This window comes from Pygocentrus nattereri, chromosome 19, assembly GCF_015220715.1.
Source record: "Pygocentrus nattereri isolate fPygNat1 chromosome 19, fPygNat1.pri, whole genome shotgun sequence".
Classification (NCBI taxonomy): Eukaryota; Metazoa; Chordata; class Actinopteri; order Characiformes; family Serrasalmidae; genus Pygocentrus; species Pygocentrus nattereri.
Genome location: NC_051229.1, coordinates 14,591,745 through 14,604,930, shown reverse-complemented (window position 1 = coordinate 14,604,930; position 13,186 = coordinate 14,591,745). Strand labels below are relative to the sequence as shown.

Sequence of the window (13,186 nt, the reverse complement as noted above, 5' to 3'; positions counted from 1 at the left end):
ATTTATGTTTTCAGCAGATGCTCTTATCCATAGAGATTTAAAACAGTAGTGTGAGGAGTCAGGCTAAAATACTTTTATTGGTATAACAGTAATGTTATCACAGTAGCCCAGCATCACCTAAACCTTCCACTCTTTCAGACAACAATAAAACAATCAAATGTCAGTTTGAAATATTGTATTTGTTCTGTTAAATGATACCTAAAGTTACCCTGAGGTTAAAAAAGATTATTTAAGTGTTACATTTTTACTATTTTGAAAATAAACAATACTATCTATTATTATTATTATTAAGTCTAGGATCAGGGTAATGGTGTCACTGTGGCTGTTAGGGTTTGTGCACTTGGGAGGAATGAAGGGTTGGGTTACGTACATTATATGTACAGGGCACTATTACTGACCATAATGGATTATTTCAGAGTCCAGGGCACAAATATAAAACTCATTTAACAATTTATTAATACAAGTGTCCTTTGTTAATAATAAATTGCTGTGATGCGAATGAGATTCTTCAATATGCGTGCAGATTCTTCTTATGTGACTTGTATTCAGTGCTTTATAATCAAAAGCAGTGGACACTGTTGTTTTACTGTTGTTAATCTAAATTTCTCTTTAGATTAAAACCTCTGTTGTTTAACCCAAAATAAACTCCAAAAACTGTAAGTTCAACCATCAAGAACAAAACCCACAATTATCAATAACAGCAATAACCAAGATAATCAGTAGAAAATCAGCAACAACAAACATCAAAGCCACGTATCAAATTACAAAGAGTCAATAATCAACAGTTTTAATGAAATAGAATTCTCCTCCTCAACGTCTCTTTTGTCAAGATCGATTCACTTAAATATCAAGAGTCAGTTCTACTCAGTGGGTGAGCAGATAGAGAAAGAGACCAGTGCGGGAGTCCAGCAAAAGTATGAGTACTCCAGCTCCAGGTTCGGGTGGTTGGCTCTCAAATATGGGCCTTGCTCGCCATCTAGCGTCCATTCGGTGCACTGGCCACGTGCAGCCGAGCGATGAAAAAAAAAACGTTTTCGAAGGATTCAACCACACCAAATAACCCGACCGAATCCTGTCCTACATATTTATATGTCGTCGTTGCAGATGTAATTCACCACGACGTGCTCCTTCAACAGCAACACTACTGGCCTGTCTAAACTGGGATAGCTCAGGTTAAACCACTTACGGTCAGAGATAGACCGTTTTAACCTTTACTTTATGGACTTTCACCAAGCCTTAAGCTTTATGTTTCAACGGTAGACGATTTGTAAAAGCATATTCTCAAGTTAGAAATACTTAATCCCAGGATTTCTCCCAGTTTCACTGCACAACATACATCAGAAAAGGCGGAGTTTACGCCCACTTCACGCTGATTGGCTGTATTAATTTCACCAGTTGTTCTGAGTATTTCAATTATTTCTTTTTTTTTTTTTTTCAAGATAATTACACAATTAATTTTGCACTTTAGTGACTGTTTCGTTCTGTTGATTTCTATTTCATGTCACTTCAGAATTAAATTATAATTTTTATTCTCCATTATTTCACTTGACTCAGTGTCCTTCTGTTAACCAAATGAGACCTGGGTTACAAGTGGATCAGTCACAGCAGTCCTGCTGGAGTTTTTAAACATTGTGTCCACTCACTGTCCACTCTATTAGAAACTGCTTTGTCAATCCACCTTGTAGAGTCAGAGACGATAGCTCATCTGCTGCTGCACAGTTTGTGTTGGTCATCCTCTAGTCCTTCATCAGTGGTCACAGGACGCTGTTGACAGGATGCTGTTGGCTGGATATTTTTGGTTGGTGGACTATTCTCAGTCCAGCAGTGACAATGAGATGTTTAAAAACACCAGTAGCACTGCTGTGTCCATTCACACCAGTGCAACACACACTAACACACTATCAGTCAGTGATGTCAGTGTTACTGCAGTGCTGAGAATGATCCATTGACTAAATAGTACCTGCTCTGTGAGGGACCATGGGGGTCCTGACCACTGAAGAACAGGGTAAAAGGGGGCTAACAAAGTATGCAGAGAAACAGATGGACCACAGTCTGTAACTGTAGAACTAGAAAGTGCTCCTATTTAGTAAGTGGAGCTGATAAGTATCATAATCTCATAATGCTGTGCTTGTTCAGTGTGAAATTACTGCTATTGTTAACAGTGTAGTCAAAAACTACAATCTAGAGTGAGGGAGCAGTGGGTGGGTCAGACTGATTACCTGAGTGAAGTCTTCAGTTCATCAGTTACAGCTACATACAGCGGCTGTCAGAATTTGTCTGATGGCCTGAGGTCAGTCTCTCTTCAGTACATCTCTTATGATGTCAGTTCAGAAATTAAAACATGCTCTTTATAATGGTTTTGTTGCTTGATGGTAAATTTAACTAACAGGAACTGGCTCTGCTGATATAGTCACAGTGTCACCAACACAACAGACACTGAGGAAGCAAGAAAAGCAACATCTTATTCGACATAAGAACCAGTGTAACATGGACTACCTTTTGATGTTCATTTTCTTTATTCCAAGTAAGTTGACTTTTATGGTACCTTTTACATTCTTGAGCAAAATAAACTATTTTTATGAACTAATAGCAAAGTTTTAAAAGCAAAAATAAGATAATAGTATGCGCACAAAATCACATTTGTTCTGATGTCTCTGCAGGCATTGAGAGCTGGAGGTGGTCAGAAAGGCAGTTATCTCTTCAATCTGGAGGAACGGTCAACATCCCATGTCATTATGATATGAAATATATACATCATAAGAAATACTGGTGTTATGATGCTAGAACAGCATTTAATTACTGTAAGATTCTGGCTTATGAAAATACTACACAAGATAGAGTAACAGTGACTGATTATCCAGCTCAGAGTCTCTTTACTGTGACTATGAGAGATCTGCAGAGTGGAGACACTGGAATGTACTGGTGTGCTGTGGAGATTGGGGGAATATTTCAGAGAGATGTTAAAGAAGACCTTTACATCACAGTGAAATCAGGTATTTGATTATAAATCCTATTCATGACTGTTTGTTCATCACTGAATTTTGGTGTTTCTTTGACTATGTTTCATCATGGCATCATTACAGAATTTTCTGCCTTTGTGTCCAGATCCTGATCTGTCTGTGTTGGAGAGCAGTGTGAGTGGTCAGGAAGGGGCAGTGTCAGTGTCCAGTGTCTCTACAGTGCTGGATATCAGAATGAACAGAAGCAGTGGTGCAGATCTAAAGACCAGAGGTGCTACACAGTGGGGAGGACTGACACATCCCAGAATTCTGCTGTTCAGATCAGTGATGATGGGAGAAGATCCTTCAGTGTGGAGATGAGTGGGCTGCAGAAGAGTGATGCTGGATGGTACTGGTGTAAAACTGGAGATCTACAGGTTCCTGTTCATCTCAGTGTCAGTGATGCTCCTCCAGGTACGATCGCAAACAAAAGCATTTGATTTCTTGAACTGAATAAGTGAACACAATTGTAATGTAATGCCTATCATCTCACAACAACCAATAAAGTGTCAAGAAATGGGCCTGCTCTAGTAAACGCAGGCAAACAATCTTTAAATGTATGTGTGTGAGGATGGACAACATGGAAAGGCTTCTGACTGGCTTCAGCTGCTAAACGAGAACCCTACGCTGGCCACTTATAATATTTTCTATAACTCATTTTGGCTGTATTGATTTAAAAAACAATAATCTGATGGGTTCACCAGACCCCAGAGTAACAAAAACATGAATAACACAAAAGGGTTAAATGTGTACATGAGGAAAGTGTGAGGGTGGAGAGGAAAGATTTAATAATGACAGTCACACCATTTCATTGTGCAAGGAACATCATCGTGTTCCTTTTGTTCAACAGCTGTGACTTCAGTTTCTGCCACTGAGGGAACCAGCATCAGTGAAGCCACTTCAGGTACGACTACAGTCTATCAGTCTTTTAAAGCTGCACTCATGCATGATATCATTCAAACGTTAAGCAGATGAGGTGATGTGAGCTGCCTGTGACCTGTTTGTGCTGAAAGATATTGTGTTACAAGCGATTTGTGTTCACAAGTCATGAAGTGGGCAGAGTTCTAAAACCTGGAGAAATAGCCACAACATGTAGAGATGGAGAAAGTGACAATCCCAATATTGATTTTGCATTTATTGTTTTTTGTATATGTTCAATTCAGATACGATGAATTAAACAGTAATTGTGCAGTAACATGTGCAGAACTGTGTTCCCTATAGAAGATGTGCACTTATTTCACTTCACTTATTTTCACAGTCAACAAAACATGCCATTTGACTGGGCACCCAAATACATCTTTACTTTTATTTTCTGTATTTATATTCCAAAGCTGCAGTAGCTACGATGTGTTTATGTTCAACACTGCCTGTTAAAGAGAAGTGAGTCACTTGCCTTGCCGACTGGCTGCTTTAGGGATCACTACAAGAAGCAGGGGTTAGAGGCTGTTTGGCTTGATGCAGGATAATATTGCCTTAAAATCATCATTAGTTCATCAGAGAGCAGAGAGAGCAGGGTGTGTGATGCCACACTATCTGCTCTTTGTGGTTTCCTTTTATGAGCCTCGTCTATAGTATCTAGCATGATGGCACAGTATATTCTGCCTGAATGCTGCTAAAAACGTACCTTTAACCTTCCACCACCCTTGGAGCTTATTTATGCAGGCATGAGCCTTTGCTGTATGTATTTGAGTCTATGGAGCGCAGAGTTTGGGGAAAAGTGAAACATCAGGAACAGCATGGATGTAACAGAATGGTAAATAAGTTATGGAGTATTATTGTCATTTCATTAACTTGTCCTTCATTAACCCTACATAGTAAAACCATGAAGACCTGTCAGTTGTGTGTCATTATAGAACTCATTAGAAATGTTTAATGCAGAAACCTTGTAAATTGCTTTGTACATAGCCTTTTAATGTCTGATTAGCTGCTAGCACAATGCATATTCTACTAGCATCCCTATGGGAATTTTGTTAGCACTAAGCTACCAGTGTTTGTTTTCAATTCACATCCAATTTTAATTGTTTAGTCCTTTTTATAAGAGCTGTTGTCACAACGCAGGGTGACACTTTATTTTAAGTGGTCCTTTTTACATGAAATAAGTACTTCACAGTGGTCTTAATCTCAGGACCATATCAACAACATATCAATGTTGTAGCATCAGTGAATACATTCCGTAGATTATCAAGAGACTTTTAATCAACTGCTGAAAAACTATTTGTTTATAATCTGCTGAATTCAGTTATTCATTTTATTTGTTAGATTCAACTTTATATTTGTGGATGTTGACCTGAGAGGTCACTGAACATGAAACAGGTCTAATACAGACCATCTCAACAGTCCCAGCATGCTGTATTATGTTGTTAAAGTTCACTGACATTGTCAGATATACTGAAAAAACTGTAAATGTAACCTGAGATGGATTACTGACTGACCATGCCAGTGAGGCCTGTGCCCAAGGGACTTGGGGGGCCTCAGACCACAAGGCCTGACATGGCCAAAGAGGGAACAGTCCACTGCAGACACAAAAATACATAAACAAATGTCTCTTGATTGTGTGATGACTTAATAAATGAAATATCCTGCCACTTTAATTAAAGTGTCTATCATACATTATACTTACAATTCAATTTTTTCACCTGAATTTTTAAACGGTCATTTTCCAACCTCTCTTTACCCTTACTGCACCAAGCTCCTTCATTTCAAATTGCTGAGGAAAGTTTATTTTTCATCAGATCGTGAGCTGTGACTTTTTACTGGGAAGATACACACATTAGTATCCGGTGTGACCACCATGCGCATGCAGGAGAGGAACACATGTAGGCCCGGAAGGTCGCCGGTTCGATCCCCAGAGCCGACAGCACATGACTGAGGTGTCTTTGAGCAAGACACCTAACCCCCAATTGTTCCCCAGGCGCTGCGGATTGGGCTGCCCACCGCTCCGGGCAAGTGTGCTTACTGCCCCCTAGTGTGTGTGCTCACTAGTGTGTATGTGGTGTTTCACTTCACAGATGGGTTAAATGCAGAGGTGAAATTTCCCTGTTGTGGGACTAATAAGGGTCTCTTAATTAATGTACAGTAAAAACATGGTTAAATAAACATGTTAAATTTTATATAATTTACTGAGCTGCATCACTTTTTACAGTTATGTAAAATTACAAAACATTTAGTTACTGCTTATTACTGTAAGTGTACAACAGACTTGCAGTGCTGATGATTCGCAGGACATTCTGGGAATTTCCTCATAACACTCCGTTTGGAATGCGCCCCTGAAAAATCACTGTTTGAAGGGCCATGTAGCCCTAATACTTCACCCTACCCCTCCATCTCAACAACAATCAGGATAACCCTACCCCTAGACATGAATGTGTAAAAAAACGGAGGGGTAGGGCTAAGTGTTAGGTAAAGGGTGAAATGGGATTGGGCCTTAGTCCCCCCTAAAACTGGCTGAGTGATGCCCCTGGTCATTACGTCTAGTGACAATGTTATTACACCTATTGGATTAAAATAGAGCTCACCCTTAAACGAATCAAATCACACACACACACACACACACACACACACACACACACACACACACACACACACACATAATTAACACATTTGCTTTGTCCTTATAGTTTCTGCAATTGTTACTACCAATACAGAATCAGCAACAGATCTGTGAGTAGTGCACTTCTGCAAGTGGTGTTATTTTTTAATTACAAATTCATTTCCACACTTCATTATCACCCCCCACCTCTTTGCTTTTTGCTCTGAAATGCTAAAGAACAAAATTGTTATTGATTCTCCTGAAATGGTGATTTCATCACTCAACAGCATGTGTACTCTGATTCACTAATATTGGAAATAACTAGTATAACTTGTGAATTCAGTGCAGTGCATTGCATTATATGAATGGTTAGTGTGGATTTTGGGGTGATTTAAAATGATAATTGTGCAGATGACAACAAAAAGTTAATGGTAACATCATATGGAAGTGAGGCGTTTGCATGTGCAGACTGTGACAAGGTTGGATCTCAAAGAAGCCCAGCTGATGTATGAGTTTACAAAAGACTGATTACAGGTAGAAGCTACAAAACACAGATGAAAGAACAAGACAAGGGTGGACAGGGTGGAGTCAATATGCCCCCTGATATGAAACACTATGAACTGATGCAAGTCTGACACCTCTGTTTGTGCTTTTATATACACTGGCATATATAGTCATATGTGATGTATTGCTGCTTTTATTTGTTTCAGAGAGCCGTTCTGTGTTGCACACAACTGAATAATTCCACACATGCTGTGATCCTGGAGGTGTCGAGGGCTGGCGAGGGCAGAGAGGAATATTCAGCAGCAACTTCTGTGTTTGTTCATTTATCATGGTTTGATTGCAGTAATGGGAACTGATTAGTAAAACAGCAGTGCAGTATATAGATCAGGGTTCCTGGAGGGTTCCAGCGCAGTTTTGTAGTCTCCCTATAACACCTACTAAACACCAAGAGTAACAGACAAGTTGAAGTTCAGGTGTGTTTGAGCAGGGAAATCATTACACTGTGCTGGACACCAGCCCCCAGGACCAGAGTTGTCCATCCCTGATATCCTTCTGCCTCATGTGATGTCACCGTATAACAGTGATGGGCAATTCCACTAATTTCCTTTTTCAATGTTTGTTTTATTGTTTTCTTTTTATCACTGCTTGTTGTTGTTAACTACTTATGTCTATATTGTACTTTTCATATGCATGTCCTTGATTGTAATGTGTGTTTGAGCATGTTATGGCTTTGTGTGGATTAATTATTATATATTATTATATATTAATAAAAAAACACCATTAATTTTCTTTTCAATCCAATGCCGAGTAATTCTAATATCCTGATACCAGTCGTAATACTGAACCTTTTTACAGTTAAACCAGTAAAAAGTCAAATTCATATTTGAAAGCCTTTGTATTAATATTAATAAACTGCCACATTGATCTACCATTACTGAGCATTTACTGAGTCTTATATAGTATTGTATTGCATTGTATTACACAGGGTTCTGTGTTCAATTCTGCAACTTTTCTCTCAGTATCAACAGTGACTTTTTGTTTCTAGCAGTATCTGAGAGATAAAACAATCAAATGTCAGTGTCAGTGTCAAATACAATGAAATATAGTATTTGTTCTGTTAAATGATACCTAACGTTACCCTGAGTTTAAAAAAGATTATTTAACTGTTACATTTTTACTGTTTTGAAAATAACAATACTATCTATTATTATTATTAAGTCTAAGATCAGGGTAATGGTGTCATGGCTGTTAGGGTTTGTGCACTTGGGAGAAATGAAGGGTTGGGTTACATACATTATATGTACAGGGCACTATTACTGACCATAATGGATTATTTCAGAGTTCAGAGCACAAATATAAAACTCATTTAACAATTTATCAATACAAGTGTCCTTTGTTAATAATAAATTGCTGTGATGTGAATGAGATTCTTAAACATGCGTGCAGATTCTTCTTATGTGACTTGTATTCAGTGCTTTATAATCAAAAGCAGTGGACACTGTTGGGCGGAAAGGACAGATAGGTGGTTTAGATTTCATCCAACAGCTAAGTCTTGCATGTATTAATAATATAGACAGTTCAGTTCAGTTCAGTTAAGTTTCAGAATGAATACATCTTCTGATTCTGTTTCTGGTTTGACATCTTGATTTTAAATTTAACAAACAGGAACTGGTTGAGCCTCTATGGGCACAGTATCAGCAACACAATGGAGACAGATGAAGCAAAATTTATGCCATGAAAAAAACAACTAACATGCATTGCCTTTTCATTTTTATATCTTTTGTCACATGTAAGTAGATTTTCATGCAGTAAGTTTTTGTATTGCATTCATTTAGACCAGTTATCAAAGCCAGACATTAGTGTTAATGTACTATTAATAGTATTTCAAAACACAAAATGAGGCTTATTTGCAGTCAGTAACAATAGCTGTCTGTCTGTTGTCTCTGCAGGTCTCGAGAGTGACAGGTTTTTAACTCTTCAAACTGGAGCGTCTGTCACTATTCCATGTCACTATGATAACAAATATATGCAACATAAGAAATACTGGTGCTATCATCTTGGGGGTGAATTCAGGTACTGTGAGATTCGGGCGTATGCAAATATGACAAAGGAGAAATTAACAGTGATCGATTACCCAGCTCAGAGTCTCTTTACTGTGACTATGAGAGATCTGCAGAGTGGAGACACTGGATGGTACTGGTGTGCTGTGGAGATTGAGGGATTGTGGCCTGATGTTAAAGAAGAAATGCATGTCACAGCGGAGTCAGGTATGAGATTACAATAGTATTAGCCTTTCCCTGAATTTAGTTGTGTTTCTCATGTTAATTATAATTAATCCAAACAACATTGTCTGTCTTTGTGTCCAGTTACTGATCTGTCTGTGATGGAGAGCAGTGTGAGTGGTCAGAATCAAATTTTTTATTGGAAGGGAGGGCAGGGTCAGTGTCCAGGGTCTCTACAGTGCAGAGTATCTACATAACCAGAAGCAGTGGTGCAGATCTAAAGACTGGCGCTGCTATACAGTGGGGAGGACTGACACATCCCAGAATTCTGGGTTCTTTGCATGATGCCACAGAAGAACCATTTCTGTTTCCCTTTAAATGGATAATTCTTTAGAGAACAATTTAAGTAAATGATTTGTAAGGGTGAGAACATTTTTAGTTAAAACTTCCATATAATTTAAAGGTTTTAGGAAAACCCTTAAATTGGTCGTTATATGAAAGGTTCTTTAATTAAATTAGGTTTGAATTAAATAAACAGCACAGAAATGTAATATTACATGGCTTAAAAGCCAATTATCTGATCTATTGGAGAACACTTGTTTCAGAGCCCTCAGTTCAGTGCAAGTGGTGAGAAGAGAGTAAAACAGGTTCTATATATGCAGGTGGTGTTGTAGACCCTACTGTGTCCAAAGGGCAATAACACATTAATAGGTTTTATATATGAACGTCCTAAAGATGATGAGGTTCTTATTTACTTTACTGTTTGAGGTGCATCCAGGCATCCAGGGAAAACTGGTGTGGCCAACTGAATAAAAGAAACAGCAAGCAGGCAGCTGGTCTAGCCTAGCTCAGTTATGATTGATAGGTTAGTTTTCGCTTGGTTGTTAGCTTTCTCTCAGTAAGTTTCTCGAGCATAGAGAGCACACAGATGAACAGAGTATCATTTGGTGACTGGTGAGGGGACTACGGGCATACATGAGACTCATTATTAGCACTTTTTTGCAAAATACATCACCCATTTAGTGGGGATTGGAAAATCACTTGCAGAACATTCAATATATTTCCAGAAGTACTCACTCACCCATCCAAATCATTTTCCAATCACTTCTACGTGTATAAAACCAAGCACCTAGGCATGCAAACTGCTTCTACTGACATTTATGAAAGAATGGGTCGCTCTCAGGAGCTCACTGAATTCCAGAGTGGTACCTGATAGGATGCCATCTGTGTAACAAGTCCAGACGTGAAATTTCCTCACTACTAAATATTCCAGTCAACTGTCAGTAGTGTTATAACAAAGTGGAATGACAGCAACTCAGTTACGAATTAGTAGGCCATGTAAAATGACAGTGGGTCCAGACCTCCAAACTTCATGTGGCCTTCAGATTAGCTCAAGAACAGAGCTTCATGGAATGGGTTTCCATGGCCAAGCAGCTGCATTCAAGCCTTACATCACCAAGTGCAATGCAAAGCGTCAAATGCAGTGGTGCAAAGCGCCGCCAGTGGACTCTAGAACAGTGGAGACGTGTTCTCTGGCGTGAAGAATCACGCTTCTCTGTCTGGCAATCCAATGGATGATCTGAGTTTTTTGGCTCCCAGGAGAACGCAACTTGTCTGACTGAATTATGCCAAGTGTAAAGTTTGGTGGAGGGGGGATTATGGTGTGGTGTTGTTTTTCAGGAGTTGGGCTCGGACCCTTAGGTCCAGTGAAAGGAACTCTTAATGCTTCGGCAGACCAAGAGATTTTCAGACAATTTCATGCTCCCAACTTTGTGGGAACAGTTTGGGGATGGCCCCTTCCTGTTCCAACATGACTGTGCACCAGTGCACAAAGCAAGGTCCATAAAGACATGGATGAGCGAGTTTGGTGTGGAAGAACTTGACTGGCCTGCACAGAGTCCTGACCTCAAACTGATGGAACACCTTTAAGTTGAATTAGAGTGGACACTGTGAGCCCATCCAACATCAGTGTCTGACCTCACAAAAGCACTTCCAGAAGAATGATCAAAAATTCTCATACACACTCCTAAACCCTGTGGAAAACCTTGAAGCTGTTATATCTGCAAAGGGTGGGCCAACATCATATTAAATCCTATGGATTAAGAATGGGATGTCACTCAATTTCATATGCGTGTGAAGGCAGATGAGCGAATACTTTTAGAAATATAGTGTACTTCCTACAGGTATAAGATAAACCTACTTACACTGTAAAAAAATCTATAAACAAAATTATAGTGGTAAAAAATTAATAGTAAATTTTTTGTAACATTAACAGACAATTCTGTTAGTTAATTTATTTTATTACTATTACTATTTTTATGCTTTTCTTTCACAGATATTATGAATGTGTTATTTAATAACATAAATAGACAAGCAATTCATCAACAATGGCTAATCTGTATCATTTGCTGTACTCATTCTCTCTCTCAAAAAGATGAAAATTGACATTCCATTACTTATTTAATGTAAAATTCTGTTAAATTGCAGCGTATATTATGGACAGGACTATTCTTTCACTCCATATACTAGTCCATAATTTTATATTTTTATATGTAAAAAAATCATACTAGACATATGTTGACTTTTGGTGATAAAAGTCTGGATGGCTTCTTTTGTCTTTGGAGAACTCAATGTTTTCCCAAAAACAAGCTAAAACATGGACTCATCTGACCACAGCATACATTTCCACTTTTTTTTTGGACTAACATAGACGATCTTGGGCCCAGTAACTTCTGCACAGAATTGATTCATGGATTTCTTCTTGCGTAATAAAGTTTCAAGTTGCATTTCTTGTTGCAGCAGCAAACTGTGTTAATTCATGATGGTTTTCCAAAGTCCATCTGAGCCCATGCAGGTGTATTTAACAGTAGCGTGACGTTTTCTCATGCAGTGCCATCTGAGGGCTTGAAGGTCACACACATTCAACAGTGGTTTCTGGCCTTGCCCTATGCGGACAAAGATTTCTACAGATTCCCTGAATCTTTTTACAATATGTGTATATAATACAGTACATGGGGAAAGTCTTAAATTCTTTGTAATCTTGCACTGAGAAATATTCTTTTCTTTTTACATTTGCGAGTCAAATGAAGGTTCAAGACAATTAACAAATTACAGATTCTTGTTTTTATTACATTTATTTACAAAATGTCCCAACTCCTCAAGAAATGTGATTTGTGTAGTTTATAAGATATGTGTACATTAAGTGTACACTGGATTGAAAGAAATATGTCAGCATAACTGAATCCAACAACAGCAAGTGAACAGTGTCTTGTTGTCCAGTGAAGTGCTTTGTTCTTGTTCCTATGTTCTGTTTTCTGACATTAAGAAAGAAACAGTTAACAAAGGGATCAAAATGTTACTGTTACTGTTGAAATGACAAGATCAGCAAACTATTTACAATTACAACGAAAATGATACAGCTGTGTAATTTAATTTCATTTCACCAAAAAGTGTAAATAGGAATAAGAAGTTTAAACACACCTGCTGTTTCATCTTATACGAACTGTATTCAGTGCTTCATAGTCAAAAGGCTCTAGAACAGAGGTGTCAAACTCAACCAATAAAGGGCCAAATTAAAAAATCTCATCAAATCTGTGATTTTTAATTAATGTAGTATAATCTGAACTGGCTATTGCTTATTTAAAATATGCAAAAACTTCAACAGTAAAATACAGACACTTGCAGTAGACCTTGAAATATTACATGAACACCTGAAATACTCAATTTTGTCTCAGACTTTTAAACCTAAATTTGCTTGAACTAGACGCCCTTTCTTATCTGCAAGTTCATTAAAACTTGGGCTCAAATGAACTCCTGAGCTAACAGGCGTTTGTATTGGTTGAACTGGAGCTGAAATGCATTTTGGTGATACGACTCGTGTGGAATTGCACAGAATTGTCTAGAATTGAGGTGTAACCACTGTACCACAGACT

The 13,186-nt window shown here is 38.3% G+C and overlaps 1 pseudogene; it reads left to right on the top strand.

Annotated features, from left to right (window-relative positions):
- Positions 1 to 2,098: 2,098 nt before the first annotated feature.
- Positions 2,099 to 9,511, top strand: LOC119261627 (annotated as a pseudogene).
- The last annotated feature ends 3,675 nt before the right edge of the window (positions 9,512 to 13,186 follow it).